Raw genomic sequence first — 5,177 nt, forward strand, 5'->3', positions numbered from 1 at the left:
ATAGAAGGAAACATTAGCTTCCAAGACAATTTGATGAGTCCTTAAGGCCTCATGCCCCATTTTTTGAATGCCCAGGGTAGGCAAAACTTCACACCTTTTCCCAGGAAAGAAAAACTTTCTGACCAATAGCCTCTAACGTGACTATGTCTATGCATGGCAAACTCAAATGCCATGCCCCTCATCTCAGAAGTATACTTTTGTTGCACTCTGGGAAGTTATTCTTTTATGCTGCCCATGGACTGGAGTTTTACCATTTTTTCTCTTTCCCACCTTGTTGCCCAAATACAGGATTGAGGACATTTGCCCTGGACTGAGGGTCCCCATCAGACTCAGAGGAAGCTGAACCCACATTTTTCATTTCCTCTCAAAAGTACCTGGACCACCAGCCTCTGAAGTAGGCAGGGTTGAGAACATCCTCCATTCCTCCTGTTGAAACTCAGTCACAGAAAACAAAGGGAGGCAAGAGTCCTGGAGCTCAAAGCAGTGTGTGAAAGAAGGACCATGACTGCATTCCCAGTGATGTTTATCCATTTGTCCAATGATCATTTAATGGAAAATGTATAAATAACATTGGAAGCCAGACCAGAACTTCTCTCTTGACCCAATGGCTTCCTCACATGGCTGCAGAGTCAGGGTCCTTCATGCATGGTCTGCTTCTTGCATGGTCTTAAGACTTCTGCATCCCTTTCTTCCCAGTAAGCTAGTTTCAACAAGTAGAGGAGTGAGTGCTCTCAGTCTTGCCGGGGCCATAGGCCAATGGTCAGGACCCTTTGATGAGAATCAGAAGGTGAGAAACCCCCTTGAGTTTGAAGGGAGTGGTCTCCCACTTTGAGAAGTACCCTAATGAGCAGGTTAATATTATACAAAACAGGTTTGGGACCAGTGACACGTCCTCCCCGCAAGTGAAATTGTTTCACAGCAGAACTGAGCCACATACAGAATCTCACTGTTTTCTGCAGCATGGAGAGCAATGCAATCTCTTTTAGTGACAGACAAGGTTTAACCATGCAAGTAGGACAAAGTGGTACTAGAAGCAAAATGGGATTTGTTTCTCTTTCTGTTCTTCTGCCCACATCTCTGTTCTTTTGGGGGCCTAAAATGTCCTTCATAAGCTTTCCCAATGGAAGAGATGGCATGTTATTCACTCAATAATTCTGTAACTGCTCTGCCTTCAAAGCTCCTCTAAAACCAATGGAAATGACGATTTGGGCTTCCTGAAAAGAGGGAGAGTGTTCGGGGCATCCTGAAATGCAAAGCTTTAGAAACCGTGACTTGGACACAATTGCGGAACTGAAATAAATGGTGACTGCCGCATCCCGCTGCTTTGACTTCTGTTTTCTGAGCCCTCAGGGAACCACTGGTTCTTGACTCAGACTTCACTCCATAGCCCACCCAGATTAAAGCCTTGCTTATTTTCTCCTGATAGACAATATTCTCTTATAATCACATACATTCATGAATCATGGCTTTAATAAAAGGAAGGAATCTCACAGGACTTGCAACTTCGTTGTGAGAAGTAGAGACACTGTCAGGCTGGAGTGGATGCTTGAAGTGGCCTATTGCTATTTTATACTTTAGCTGTGGCAGCCTGTGCTGCTTGTGTGTTGAAACCAGGGGTGCTGTTCCACTGGATCAAGCTTACCCTCATACTCATGGGACTCTGCTGAACTGGCACCACTGACTTTGCCCTGGAGTTGCCAACTTTGCCTTTCCAATACAGAACTCAAACCACTAAAATTACAATGAATTGATTTCATTCACTGTACTCTCAGTATGATTTTTCAAAAGGAGATTACCTTTCACTAAAATAGAGGGTAGCAAAGTAGAAGGTGAAAGGGTAAGAGGCTGGAGAGAGAGAGAGAAAGAGAGGGAAGGGGAGTGCTCCACTCGGTTAATGGTTGGAGTTTCTTTCTGTTTGAAGGCTGACTCTCTTAAGCTCTCTACAATAGGCAGACTGACTACAAGTGTCTTACAATTCCCTGCACCTGGTTGCAATCTGTAATTTAGGCTGGGGGTCCCAAATTTGGACCCCCCAGGCTGGTAATGGGTAATATAGGCTGGGGGTCCAAATTTGGGGTCATATGAGCAATGGATTCCTGAGAAAGGGCCCACCTAAAAACATCCGGTATTGTACATCTGAAATCATTCTTACATTTAATTTGCCCAGAAATGGGATACAAGTTATAGTTGAGCTCCCCCCTACCTTCCAGTCTATCACTCACATTACAGCTTAACTAGCAGAGGGACCCCAGTACTCTTTTCTGCCACGGCAGGGGTTCGGACTAGATGATCTCTTCAGGTCCCTTCCGACGCTACCATCTATGAAACTATGAAACTGGCTGGCCCTTCCTGGGAGCTGTTGTGCAGGCAGAACTCAGGGTGAAGTTAAAAGAATAAGTTGGGCAAAGAAAGAATGCAATGCAGCTGGGTTCTGTCAAAAATGGGGGACTTGTGGGAAACCACATGCCACAGTACCTAAGCAGCTCAGGGAGACATGCTGTGGTCACTGAGTCTGTCTTTGCAGAAATCTCAGCTTCAGCTGTAAGCGTGTCTCTGTGCATGGGTCGATCCAGGAATTTGAAAAGATTGGTGAAGAAGATGCCACCAGAGCCCCCTTCCTGTGACCCCATGTAGGCAGTGGGACACAGCAACCCTGGCCAGGGGCTTTCTGGAGTCCCTGAAGCAATAGACTCCTCTCTGCACAGCTCAGGCCCCTTCTTCTCCACTGCAATTACCCCCCTCCTCTCCCATGCTCCCCAGCAGGGGTTGCTTTGAGGTGGAAGAAGGGGGAACCTGCCCCCTGCCATCCGTGGCTGACCCAGAGGTGGAGGAGCCCCAGGGATATTCCTACCCCACTCCAGCCAAGAGCATAGGGAAGCAGCATCTTGGGGTGCCTGTCTTGGCTGGGGACAGTGCAGTGGTGGTTAGGTCCCCCCTTCCAGAGTGTGCTTTCAGACCATGAGGGCCACCCAGGAGGTGGGCAGGGAACAGGTCCACCTGGAAACCACTGTTTCCAGCTGAGCTGGGGACAGGGAAAGCTCCAGGGCCAGGACTGCTTGTCCCTTGATGCAGCTGCAGGCTGTGGGGAGTGGCTGCCTCCCCTCTGCCTCCCCTCCACTGTTTTTCCCCATTGACCCAAGGGATCCAGTCGATGGGCACATCTGTGCTGAGGATGTGGGTTAGCAGGGCTGGGGATGGTGGCCTCCCTGGGAGACTCCCCCCTTGTTCTTTCAGGAACTCCTGCTCCCTGCCCATCCCATGGTTGTCTCCACAGCTAAAGCCCTCAGACCAGCAGGGGAAAGATGGTGGAGGGGGAGGGAGCAGGAAGCCAGCATCCTGTGCAAGTACTGCCCACAGCTCCAAGCTGGAGTGGGGAGGAGTGGTCCTGGGACTTCCCCTAGCCTTGGATTAGCTGGGGACAAACAGCAGGCTCATCCTTCCTCCACCTCCTGCTCCCCTCACGCAGCAGGGCACTGCTCCGCTGCATCCCTAGATCTGCCCCTGTTGCTGTGCTCTGAATTAGTGCACTGTTGGGAAGAGCACCCTGAGCAGCACATCTGTTTTACGGGTCCTCAAGTTGGTCTAATAAAAGGATCAGGTTCACTCAAAGAATCTTGTCTGCCTATGTCCTTAGAGCAACATGGCTACAACCTACACCCCTGTTACAGGTCCTCAGACTCTTTTCTGGGCTGTTCCTGTCCTTTACCTCTGCTACGAACAGGGTATTGAGTGAGGTCCCTGCCTCTGCTGGGTGTGAATCATATCTGGTGTGGAGCACAGACTCTTATATCTGTTTGCATTGGGGAGTGGGAATGGCCATTGGGCTGAATGGAGCAGGGCATTCCCCTCAGAGCCAGTCTGTTGAGTTGCATGGATCTGGACAGCATGTTCTCATCCGGTTCATGACATCCCATTGAGGTGACCATGCCGCACCCTGCTGCCCAGAACCTCCCTCTCTGCAAGCAGATGTGCAGAGCCCTTGTCCCAGACACTAGCCCAGATTCAGAACCAGGACTCCGTATCTGTATTCCCCTGCCTTTTCCTTCCCTCCATCTGGTACATGTCCTGCTCACAACACCACCATGCTGCTCCTTCCCATGGGCCTTCCCACTTACTTGGGGACACGGACTGGCAAAAAAAAAGAAAAGAAGATGGAGATGCATAGAGGGTGCACATGGGTGCACGTGCATCCCCTGAGCATGGTGCTGCAAAAAGGCACTGCTTGTGAGGAAAAGGCCTCAAAGCAGCAGAGCTGTGGATGGGGCATCTTGGAGCAGCAGGAAGATGTGCAGGGCTGGTTCAGAACAGTGGGAATGTTGGAAGGATTGCTGAAGGAGTTGCAACATGGAGGGGCATGAACGCTGTGTGCCCCCAGAGGCAGGGGCAGCACAGCGAGCTCCCACAGGTAGCGCTGGCACTGTTAGCAGTGGGAGCATGGCAGTTGCAAGTGGGGAGCTCCCACAGGCAGCTGCAGCACTGCCGGAGGCAGCAGGTGGTGGGTGGAGAGTGCCAACCGGCAGTCAGCGACCACCTACAGACACTGCCATCAGTGGCGGTGGCAGCCAGCAGCAATCACAGATCACCCGCAGATGCTGCTAGCAGTGTTGGCGGCGGTGGGGGGGGATGCGAGTGGTGACCACCCGCAGGCACCGCCAACAGTGCCGGTGGTGCCTTTTCACAGGGGGTGCACCGCCACACTCAGAGGGTGCACATGCACCTGCGCACATCCCCTACACATCGCCAATAGAGAGGGGAAGTCAGAAGAGCTGAGGGAAGGTATGAGTTGGAGAACTGATGGAAAATTGAATATGCAGGAAAGGGGTATGGGCAGAGAATGCTGCAAGGTTTTGGCCCAGTCCCCCCAAACACAACTATAAACACTCACCACTCGTATACTCACCATACGACTCACCACTCACATACTCACCACTGTGGTACATAGGCATCTTTCATTGACATGATAAACGTATGCTTACAACACTCTATGGGACAAGGAGAAGCTAATATTTCCATTATTCCAAGGAAGCTAAGACACACAACCCCAGATGCCACACCATCTCTAGACAAGATGGTAGCCCATTTGCAGCTAACTTTAGGCACTTTTAGGTTCTATTTCCCTGGACAGGGGTGTAGGTTCAATTACAATCTTGGTGAGGGAGGTTGTCCTAACTAATAGC

Source organism: Alligator sinensis, unplaced genomic scaffold, assembly GCF_000455745.1.
Source record: "Alligator sinensis unplaced genomic scaffold, ASM45574v1 scaffold1039_1, whole genome shotgun sequence".
In the NCBI taxonomy this organism is placed as follows: domain Eukaryota; kingdom Metazoa; phylum Chordata; order Crocodylia; family Alligatoridae; genus Alligator; species Alligator sinensis.